This window comes from Ylistrum balloti, unplaced genomic scaffold, assembly GCF_031769215.1.
Source record: "Ylistrum balloti isolate Yb309-2 unplaced genomic scaffold, AGI_CSIRO_Ybal_v1 Utg369944, whole genome shotgun sequence".
NCBI classification, from domain to species: domain Eukaryota; kingdom Metazoa; phylum Mollusca; class Bivalvia; order Pectinida; family Pectinidae; genus Ylistrum; species Ylistrum balloti.
Window position 1 is genome coordinate 482410 of NW_026782050.1, and position 12979 is coordinate 495388.

Here is a 12979-nt window from a genome sequence, read left to right on the forward strand (position 1 = left end):
ACAGATATAGTTCACACTAATTACATGGGGAGAGATATAGTTCACACTAATTACATGGGGAGAGATATAGTTCACACTAATTACATGGGGAGAGATATAGCTCACACTAATTACATAGGGACAGATATAGTTCACACTAATTACATAGGGACAGATATAGTTCACACTAATTACATGGGGAGAGATATAGTTCACACTAATTACATGGGGAGAGATATAGTTCACACTAATGACACGGGGAGAGATATAGCTCACACTAATTACATAGGGACAGATATAGTTCACACTAATTACATGGGGAGAGATATAGTTCACACTAATTACATGGGGAGAGATATAGTTCACACTAATTACATGGGGAGAGATATAGTTCACACTAATGACATGGGGAGAGATATAGTTCACACTAATGACACGGGGAGAGATATAGCTCACACTAATGACACGGGGAGAGATATAGCTCACACTAATTACATAGGGACAGATATAGTTCACACTAATTACATGGGGAGAGATATAGTTCACACTAATGACACAGGGAGAGATATAGTTCACACTAATTACATGGGGAGAGATATAATTCACACTAATTACATGGGGAGAGATATAGTTCACACTAATTACATGGGGAGAGATATAGTTCACACTAATTACATGGGGAGAGATATAGTTCACACTAATTACATAGGGACAGATATAGTTCACACTAATTACATGGGGAGAGATATAGTTCACACTAATTACATGGGAAGAGATATAGTTCACACTAATTACATGGGGAGAGATATAGTTCACACTAATTACATGGGGAGAGATATAGTTCACACTAATTACACGGGGAGAGATATAGTTCACACTACTTACATGGGGAGAGATATAGTTCACACTAATTACATGGGGAGAGATATAGTTCACACTACTTTTTTACTTAAATATATTCACCACGTTAACAGTATACAATTTACCTTTCTCCATATAAGTAGTGTAAACTATATGTTTCCCCTGGTAAGTGGTGTAAACTATATTCCTTACCATGTAAGTGGTGAGAATATCCCTCCCTATATGTTACCAGAGTGAGCCTTCCCCAAAGAGTATAACACTCCCTATATGTTACCAGAGTGAGCCTTCCCCGCAGAGTATAACAGAGTAGGTACTTGACCCTAAACCAGGGGAATGGTAGGAACCACACTTCCCACACTAGAATACAGAGCTGGCAGCCAAGGTGAGTAACATCTCTAACCATGCCTTAGTTGTCAATATTGTAACAGTTCATTTACGTAATAAGGGACCTGTAAAATTCAGAAAATTATAGAGTTTGATATCAAAGGCTTGTAAACTTTTTAACATATGAGATGTATTATATCTACAGTGTTTCTTTTAAAGAATTATATGATTGAAAATATTATATATTATGCACAAACATTCCAAAACTTATCTTAATTCTATATAACTTAAAAAACATGTACATATATGAAAGAACTCTATATATGCATTGTCTGTGCCTTTTGTTAATCTGCGATGACAGTCACTCAAGCTAACAATACTTTTAATTTTTAGGCCTTACTGTGATACAGCTAGTGCAGGAAACTTGCAGTCAGATATAAATTCAAAGATATCATATAAGAATATTGTAGACATAATTTCCCTGTTATACAGGGTTGTTATCAATGCTACAGAATCTGTACCCCCCTTCCCAACCGTTACCAGGAAAACCTAGACAAAATAGGTTTCCATGACAACACTAAATCCTAATGCATCATATCTTCCTCCAGTTACCATTTGACTTTTACAGAAAGTAAAAAGTAATGGCTGGTAATTGTTGGGTTGGTGCTTCTCCTGACTATTATAGCCTGTTTTCTGGCCTCCTTTGAGTGAAGAGGTACACTTCTTTGTGAAATCTGGTGCTGTATGTCAGTGTATTAATATTCTTTTAGAAACTGAGAACATATTCCCGATTTATCCTGAATTGTCTAAGCTCGGAGAAACAATATTTTGTTCCGACTGAAAAAAACGGCAAAACATACTGTGTTGGTAAAGAATGTTTAATACCTTTCTCCTTGATTTGGATTAGGACGATGAATAGATGTGTTAAGGAAATGACAGCAGTAATCTTCATATTGAAGTGATTTTCTGCTTGTCCTACAGAGACAGCTATACAGGGGATATTGTGTAACATTGAACTTTTCACAATACTATGCTCTGTGACCTCAATATCTACTGATGTTGTAAAATACAGTTAGTGTCACATTAAAGAAACATTAGAGTAAAGTAATTGTCCAGATGTTTTAAAATGTCACTAAGGGGGAGCTGAGCGACAACATACACAGCTGGGGTATGATAAGGGTGAGTGAGAGCAGCCATCAGATAAGACTATCACCCCAGATACAGCCCTGCTAACATCCCTACATCCCTTCAGGCTGGTACTTTCTAATGGGAGTTGCCCTTATCAGTCAGCATCCTTCCAATGTAGGCTTGTATACATTTAAACTTAGTTAAGACTACAAAAAAATGGACTGTCTGGTTGGTACTTTCTGGTAGGTAGGTCTTACAATGGACTCTTGTAGGTAAGTCTAACAATAGACAGACTGGTAGGTAGGGCTTGGTCATACGACTTTCTGAAATCCTGTGTTATTGTGTCTGGTGAGTAGGGACTGTCTGGTAGGTAGAGAATTTCTGGTGATAGGTTTTTAATGGAACAGTCTGTTAAGAAAGGGCGGTCTGATAGGTAGGTCTTCTCAATAAACAGTCTAATAAGAAGGTTTTACAATGGACTGTCTGGTAGGTAGACCTTACAATGGACTGTCTGGTAGGTAGACCTTACAATGGACTGTCTGGTAGGTAGGTCTTACAATGGACTGTCTGGTAGGTAGGTCTTACAATGGACTGTCTGGTAGGTAGGTCTTACAATGGACTGTCTGGTAGGTAGACCTTACAATGGACTGTCTGGTAGGTAGACCTCACCATGGACTGTCTGGTAGGTAAGTCTTACAATGGACTGTCTGGTAGGTAGGTCTTACAATGGACTGTCTGGTAGGTAGACCTTACAATGGACTGTCTGGTAGGTAGACCTCACAATGGACTATCTGGTAGGTAGGTTTTACAATGGACTGTCTGTTAGGTAGACCTTACAATGGACTGTCTGGTAGGTAGAACTGTCTGGTAGGTAGACCTTACAATGGACTGTCTGGTAGGTAGACCTTACAATGGACTATCTGGTAGGTAGACCTTACAATGGACTGTCTGGTAGGTAGGTTTTACATTGGACTGTCTGGTAGGTAGACCTTACAATGGACTGTCTGGTAGGAAGGTTTTATGATGGACTGTCTGGTAGGTAGACCTTACAATGGACTGTCTGGTAGGTAGACCTTACGATGGACTGTCTGGTAGGTAGACCTCACAATGGACTATCTGTTAGGTAGGTTTTACAATGGACTGTCTGTTAGGTAGACCTTACAATGGACTGTCTGGTAGGTAGACCTTACAATGGACTATCTGGTAGGTAGGTTATACAATGGACTGTCTGGTAGGTAGGTTTTACATTGGACTGTCTGGTAGGTAGACCTTACCATGGACTGTCTGGTAGGAAGGTTTTATGATGGACTGTCTGTTAGGTAGACCTTACAATGGACTGTCTGGTGGGTAGGTTTTACGATAGACTGTCTGGTAGGTACGCCTTACAATGGACTGTCTGGTAGGTAGGTTTTACAATGGACTGTCTGGTAGGTTTTACGATGGACTGTCTGGTAGGTAGGTTTAACGATGGACTGTCTGGTAGGTAGGCCTAGGTCTTACAATTTTCTGAAACCACACCTAGTGTTGCTGTGTCTGAGTTGTAGAACAGTGAGCACTTGTGATGAACAGTAAAATCAGAAGATACTATGTTTCAATATGAGAGACAAAAGGAATCTAACTTTTTATTTTGTAATTCATAAAATTCAACATAATATTGGCTGAAATATTAAGTATTCTTTAAAATAAGTTCTCACATAAAATTCAGAAGTATTTTCTTTACAAAACACTAGGTTTTCTCCTTACTAAAATGGTTATTCCTGCCACAATCAGGATCAAGTTTTTATCTTCTTTTTATAAACATATAACCAAACACTTAACACATTTCGTGGTATATGTATCACCATTTGACCTACAGCCCAACCTATATATATATATTTGATTTGTTTAGAGGATGGTACAGTCACACTTTGTAAAGGGTAATGATACATACCTAACATTACATCAGAGGTCAAGGTCATTCTGTACAGACATAATCAGGTATTATATAAGAGTTATTTTTGATCTTGTAATGACACATCACCGAGATACTCACAGCAGGTTGGTAATACATAGATTGTACATGAGTTACTACATACATAACAAATGTATGAGTCAAACTTAATCTTGTAAACTGTAATAACACTAATGTTAAATTGTCAATCAACAGTTTGTCAAACCCTCATACAACCATGTAGAAGTACTTCTGAAATAACACTGAAAAACAACAGGATTTATAAGTTATAAGAACCAACAAGATGACCATTTGTACAAGGTGACCACATGTAGACAAAATGACCAGTACAGAAAAAGTGACCGTTATAGATGTTAGTTCCAACTAAGTGACCACTAGCACAGACCAAAAGACCATTACAACAGATGATGGGAGTTGCTTTGTTATGTCTTTGTTCCTTCTATCATTGAATCATTGTAACCACTTCTTCTAGCCATGGTCTCCCTAATTCCCATAACTATGGACACTGTGTACCTAATTCCCATAACTATGGACACTGTATACCTAATTCCCATAACTATGTACACTGTGTACCTAATTCCTATAACTACGGACACTGTGTACCTAACTCCTATAACTATGGATACTGTGTACCTAATTCCTATAACTATGGACACTGTGTACCTAATTCCTATAACTATGTAAACAGTGTACCTAATTCCTATAACTAATTCCTATAACTATGGACACTGTGTACCTAATTCCTATAACTACGGACACTGTGTACCTAATTCCTATAACTATGGACACTGTGTACCTAATTCCTATAACTATGGACACTGTGTACCTAATTCCCATAACTATGTACACTGTGTACCTAATTCCTATAACTACGGACACTGTGTACCTAATTCCTATAACTATGGACACTGTGTACCTAATTCCTATAACTACGGACACTGTGTACCTAATTCCTATAACTACGGACACTGTGTACCTAATTCCTATAACTACGGACACTGTGTACCTAATTCCTATAACTACGGACACTGTGTACCTAATTCCCATAACTATGTACACTGTGTACCTAATTCCTATTGAGGCACAATATCTCAGTAACAAAACTCAGATAATAAGAAATCTGACAAAGAAAATAGATCTGGCACATGAAATATGGAGATCTGCCTTGAGAAGATCAGCCAGATGCTCTCTTCTTTAATATCTCTACCCAGTAGGCCCAGCATCTGTCTCCAGAGGGTCAGGTGACTCTGTGCCTCCCTATCAATAATTTATACGGTTAGAAATTAACATTGATTTGGTTTACACTGGAACTAAAGACAGCGTTACCCAGTTAGCTTGGCTGATGTACATATACAGGTAAACTATACTACAAACTCAAACAAGGTTTGGCTGATAATGAAAGATCTTAACATCCATATAGTATATACAGTGTGTAGTCTATTTACATAGTTTCAAGTCTGTAACTGTTACATCAATGCAAACCAAACCAGAAGGCTATTTACTTCCATTAATCCCAGAATGTGTGGACTCATTTGTCATTCACACCAGTCAAGGTGAACCAGAATTTTACTGGAATCTGTATTCAATAATCCATGTGGTATTTGGTTTTTTTCTCTATCCTGGAAAAAAACTCTCTGATATTTTTAAAAGCATCTGATAAACTATTGAAGAGTGAGAACTCCCTCTATTACATCAGGAAATTAGTACTAAAACTAGCACAGTGAAATTTTCCCATCTATTCCACCAATCAGCAAATACTGTCATTATTTCATATAAAATGTCATTCTGTACTATCAAAATACAGTATTCAACAAATCCTGGTTTTTTAATTCCTTTGTTCTAGGTTGGGGTTTATCTGGATTATTAAACACAAAAACATTTTCTCTAGGTAAAAATCTAACCTACATCCAATTAGAACATTATATTAAGATTGGGTCATATATACATTCCTGTTCCCTGCTTCAGATGTCTGGCATTATTCTTAGTCTTAAAAATAATCTTATCAATAGAAAGTTTATGAAACACACATTTTGTTTTTCCTGTACTTTCTTTCCTCTATCACATATGATTAATCCACAACACTCTGAATCACATTTAATCTCTAGTCACTACCATTTTTAGAAACAAAACCATGATTTTGTACCAGCATGCCTCAGACAAGTCTGCCAACACTTCGCGATCCCCTGAATAGTAACAGTAGAGTTTATCAAGATAAAGAATGACATCAATTACCATATAATATATATAACAGATAAATACAAACAGTTACCATGTACAAGTTACTCCAGATGGTGTGATTATTCTGATACAAGATGTACATGGGCAAATCTTTATTATTGCAGTCGGTATCACATAGTTTTCATTTTTAGACTAAGAAAAACCTTTTGAGTATTTTAGGAAATTTATCTCCAGTATTTCATCAGATAGACAATCTTCAGGCGATCTGAAATAACAGATAGGACAGGATACGTGGAAACCAGACAGTAACACCATTTCTCACTCACTCATATCTTCATCTATTACAAATATCATATTGACTTCAGTCATATATAAGGGTTAACACAGGTCTGAAATATAGAAAGCCTCATGATGTATACCAATCTACACCATGAAATAATAGAGATTCCTTTCTGTATAGATCCCATGTAGTATATATATGTATTCCAGACTCCTTACACTACAAGTCAAGGTTAGAAACCGTGCCAAAAAATCAACCAAAATATGATGGAAATAGTTCCAGTCTCACCACTACACTGTGAGAGACATGGTATTGCCATTAATGTTTCTACCCCAGCCCACTTATCTCCTCAAAGTATTCATATTTCTGTTTACACTTTAACAAGTAATGAATTCCAAGCACCCAATACATTTTTGAAAGTCTTCAAATTCTTACTTGAATGATAAACAACTTTTTCTATTAGAGGGTGATGATGTCATTGACAAACTGTTAAATAAAAACTTGTTTTACTCTTTACATAATCACCTTCTTTTTTAATGGTGACAGCATATAAATAATACAGGTGTTTCATTTGGTCTATATCTAGACAAACTACATCTCATGATCACATCTGATTTGTTTTTGGCAATGATTTATGAATGTACAGAATCTGTGTAGTTCTAAATATAATAATTTGTAATAACAAGCCATTGTACAACTGTCATCCTGAAGAAAACGAATACCCTCCACAGATGTAAAAACCTTTTTATACCAGATTTGGTCAAAACTCCATGGAAAAAGGCCAGGATTGTGCTGCCACTGTTTCTGAAACACCTAATGTAGGGCTTTACTTAGTTATACCATTGGACTGTAATCAAATAATAAAACCTGTTGAATGACCAAGGAATGGTGACCACTTACAGTAAAACCTGTTTACAGTTATAAGTTACCATGGCAACCAAAATTTGGGGGAAAAAAACAAAGAAAAAAAGGATCGGGGTATGAAATAAACTTATGTTATGTATCAATGAGATCTACAAATCTACAAAGCACTGTAACTTTACAGGCTCTGATAAAATAACTTTACCGGCTGTGATAAAATAACTTTACCGGCTGTGATAAAATAACTTTACCGACTGTGATAAAATAACTTTACCAGCTGTGATAAAGTAACTTTATCGGCTGTGATAAAATAACTTTACCGGCTGTGATAAAATAACTTTACCAGCTGTGATAAAATAACTTTACCGGCTGTGATAAAGTAACTTTATCGGCTGTGATAAAATAACTTTACCGGCTGTGATAAAGTAACTTTACCGGCTGTGATAAAATAACTTTACCGGCTGTGATAAAGTAACTTTACAGGCTCTGATAAAATAACTTTACCGGCTGTGATAAAGTAACTTTACCGGCTGTGATAAAGTAACTTTACCGGCTGTGATAAAGTAACTTTACCGGCTGTGATAAAGTAACTTTACCGGCTGTGATAAAGTAACTTTACCGGCTGTGATAAAGTAACTTTACCGGCTGTGATAAAATAACTTTACCGGCTGTGATAAAGTAACTTTACCGGCTGTGATAAAATAACTTTACCGGCTGTGATAAAGTAACTTTACCGGCTGTGATAAAATAACTTTACCGGCTGTGATAAAGTAACTTTACCGGCTGTGATAAAATAACTTTACCGGCTGTGATAAAGTAACTTTACCGGCTGTGATAAAATAACTTTACCGGCTGTGATAAAATAACTTTACCGGCTGTGATAAAATACTTTACCGACTGTGATAAAATAACTTTACCGGCTGTGATAAAGTAACTTTACCGGCTGTGATAAAATAACTTTACCGGCTGTGATAAAATAACTTTACCGGCTGTGATAAAGTAACTTTACCGGCTGTGATAAAGTAACTTTACCGGCTGTGATAAAGTAACTTTACCGGCTGTGATAAAGTAACTTTACCGGCTGTGATAAAATAACTTTACCGGCTGTGATAAAGTAACTTTACAGGCTGTGATAAAGTAACTTTACCGGCTGTGATAAAGTAACTTTACCGGCTGTGATAAAATAACTTTACCAGCTGTGATAAAGTAACTTTACCGGCTGTGATAAAATAACTTTACCAGCTGTGATAAAATAACTTTACCGGCTGTGATAAAGTAACTTTATCGGCTGTGATAAAATAACTTTACCGGCTGTGATAAAGTAACTTTACCGGCTGTGATAAAATAACTTTACCGGCTCTGATAAAATAACTTTACCGGCTGTGATAAAGTAACTTTACCGGCTGTGATAAAATACTTTACCGACTGTGATAAAATAACTTTACCAGCTGTGATAAAGTAACTTTACCGGCTGTGATAAAGTAACTTTACCGGCTGTGATAAAGTAACTTTACCAGCTGTGATAAAATAACTTTACCGGCTGTGATAAAATAACTTTACCGGCTGTGATAAAGTAACTTTACCGGCTGTGATAAAGTGTTTCTCTATGTGATTTTTCGTTACAAAATTGAAGGACATTTACTTCTGTTGTAGTAGAATTTTTAATGTATTAGCTGTTAAAGAGATAAAACAATGGTATGACAATGTAACAATGGTGTACTAGGGTAGATATGAGTCTCATAAACATTCCTTTACCTAAATACATACATTCTTATACACATCTCCCACTGATTCACCCACCCACAGGTCTGTGTCATTCCTGATTCTGTTAGCAATAGGTTATTCTACATATCAAATTCTGATGGGAGAGTATGTTTCATGTAGAAATACAGAGCACAGCAGCAAAAACTGATGATATTATAGATCTGTTTTGATAAAATACTGCAAATGTACTTAATTTGGCCCAATGATGAATTAGCACATCCAACAGCACAATTTTGAGATAATATTTTCAGCACAAAAAACAAATAGGATGACCTGTGACATGTGTATGTTTATAGTTAAACCAGATATTTACAGCACTAAAGAGCTTGTCATATAACAAAGGAAGTGTTAGGGAGCTTGTCATATCACAGAGAAAGTGAAAGGGAGCTTGTCATATAACAGAAGAAGTGTTAGGGAGCTTGTCATCAAACAGAGGAAGTGTTAGGGAGCTTGTCATATCACAAAGGAAGACTTAGGGAGCTTGTCATATCACAGAGGAAGTGTTAGGGAGCTTGTCATATAACAGAGGAAGTGTTAGGGAGCTTGTCATATCACAAAGGAAGAGTTAGGGAGCTTGTCATATAACAGAGGAAGTGTTAGGGAGCTTGTCATATCACAAAGGAAGAGTTAGGGAGCTTGTCATATCACAGAGGAAGTGTTAGGGATCTTGTCATATCACAGAGGAAGTGTTAGGGAGCTTGTCATATCACAAAAGAAGTGTAAGGGAGCTTGTCATATCACAGAGGAAGTTAGGGAGCTTGTCATATATCAGAAGAAGTGTAAGGGAGCTTGTCATATCACAGAGGAAGTGTAAGGGAGCTTGTCATATCACAGAGGAAGTTAGGGAGCTTGTCATATATCAGAAGAAGTGTAAGAGAGCTTGTCATATCACAGAGGAAGTGTTAGGGAGCTTGTCATATCACAGAAGAAGTGTAAGGGAGCTTGTCATATCACAGAGGAAGTTAGGGAGCATGTCATATATCAGAAGAAGTGTAAGGGAGCTTGTCATATCACAGAGGAAGTGTTAGGGAGCTTGTCATATCACAGAAGAAGTGTAAGGGAGCTTGTCATATCACAGAGGAAGTTAGGGAGCATGTCATATATCAGAAGAAGTGTAAGGGAGCTTGTCATATCACAGAGGAAGTGTTAGGGAGCTTGTCATATCACAGAGGAAGTGTAAGGGAGCTTGTCATATCACAGAGGAAGTGTAAGGGAGCTTGTCATATCACAGAGGAAGTTAGGGAGCATGTCATATATCAGAAGAAGTGTAAGGGAGCTTGTCATATCACAGAGGAAGTGTTAGGGAGCTTGTCATATCACACAGTCATATATCAGGAAGTTAGGGAGCTTGTCATATCACAGAGGAAGTGTTAGGGAGCTTGTCATATCACAGAGGACATGTAAGGACTCACTGATGTTGTAATTCTTCATGATTATAATAATCACAAGAGAATAAGGTATTAGATCCCATTAATAGAGATTACATCTATATATAGAACCCCGGGGAGGGAGAGATATTAAGGTATAAAGACTTACATCTATAACAACCCCGGGAGGGAGAGATATTAAGGTATAAAGACTTACATCTATGACAACCCCGGGAGGGAGAGATATTAAGGTATAAAGACTTACATCTATGACAACCCCGGGAGGGAGAGATATTAAGGTATAAAGACTTACATCTATGACAACCCCGGGAGGGAGAGATATTAAGGTATAAAGACTTACATCTATGACAACCCCGGGAGGGAGAGATATTAAGGTATAAAGACTTACATCTATGACAACCCCGGGAGGGAGAGATATTAAGGTATAAAGACTTACATCTATAACAACCCCGGGAGGGAGAGATATTAAGGTATAAAGACTTACATCTATAACAACCCCGGGAGGGAGAGATATTAAGGTATAAAGACTTACATCTATGACAACCCCGGGAGGGAGAGATATTAAGGTATAAAGACTTACATCTATGACAACCCCGGGAGGGAGAGATATTAAGGTATAAAGACTTACATCTATAACAACCCCGGGAGGGAGAGATATTAAGGTATAAAGACTTACATCTATAACAACCCCGGGAGGGAGAGATATTAAGGTATAAAGACTTACATCTATAACAACCCCGGGGAGGGAGAGATATTAAGGTATAAAGACTTACATCTATGACAACCCCGGGAGGGAGAGATATTAAGGTATAAAGACTTACATCTATAACAACCCCGGGAGGGAGAGATATTAAGGTATAAAGACTTACATCTATAACAACCCCGGGGAGGGAGAGATATTAAGGTATAAAGACTTACATCTATAACAACCCTGGGAGGGAGAGATATTAAGGTATAAAGACTTACATCTATAATGACCCCGGGAGGGAGAGATATTAAGGTATAAAGACTTACATCTATGACAACCCCGGGAGGGAGAGATATTAAGGTATAAAGACTTACATCTATAACGACCCCGGGAGGGAGAGATATTAAGGTATAAAGACTTACATCTATAACAACCCCGGGAGGGAGAGATATTAAGGTATAAAGACTTACATCTATGACAATGCTGACTGTTTTAAATCCCCACATAAATAAGAAATATCTTGGCTAAATGAAATACATGTATAGCCACAGCCGGCTGTGGATGTCCTGGGAATGAGTCAGCCTGATCTGTCACAGTATGGGACAATAGGGCCAAACCAGTATACAGCAGCGTCTGGTCTCTAAAAGGATCGATGTGATAAGGTACTGAGGAATACCCTAAAGGTCAGAAGCAAGACTGTGACGTTAGAGATGGGATGATGGGAGACACACTACTGATTGACAGGTGAATGTTTTAAATGCTCTGATGACTTCCAAGTCACTTAGGACAAGATAATTTAACACACTATCTAGGTGTTATCCTATTTATAATGCTTCAGTTCAACTGTTTATCATTACAAAGTGCAGTACCGTTTTGACTTATAAGGGTAACTCCAAACCAAAATACATTGTCAATAATCAACTGAGGCTTGCTGCTGGCATTAGCTGCTTAAGTTAGCCATTTTATGCAGGTCTCGGCAGACTTACTGTCCATCCATTACATGAGTGCAGCACCAAGCCTCGAGTTGCCATAGCAATAATTGAATGCTCATTCACCGTTCCTGTCACTCTGTCTTGATTATAGATTTAAGAATGTTGATTTATCAAATAAATCTAATTTATCACCTTTACTAAAGGAAAATAAAAGTTGATACTTAAATTCAACATGATATTGTAATCAATAGCCCAGTTGTTGAACTAATCCTAAGAAATGGAGAGTTAGAGAATTTAACCCGAGGCTTAACACATAGTACAACCAGGCAGAGATATCCCAATCAATAGCTTCACACCAGTACAAATTAATACATCTCACAAACTTTACATCATTCACTGTTATTTCAATATCAATAAAGGAAGTTATCTGTTACATGAGATTAGTGACACAAATCTAAAAGTTATAATTTTACGGAGAAGCTGTTGAGAAACAGTCCAATCAGGACATAATTGATTTAGTGAGAATCTAACCAGATAAAGGTCTGTAGGAGTTATCACATCTCATTTTGTCATAAAATATTGCTTTTTCTTTTAATATATATAGCAAAACTGTCAAGTAAATTGTTCAAAGGAAAAACAAACATT

The 12979-nt window shown here is 37.1% G+C and overlaps 1 protein-coding gene across 1 annotated transcript in view; it reads right to left on the minus strand.

Moving 5' to 3' along the window:
* Window positions 1-12979, minus strand: part of LOC132547268 (set1/Ash2 histone methyltransferase complex subunit ASH2-like) — a gene marked incomplete at its 5' end in the record, with an annotated part of 48890 nt that overhangs the window by 7844 nt on the left and 28067 nt on the right. The window lies entirely within an intron of this gene.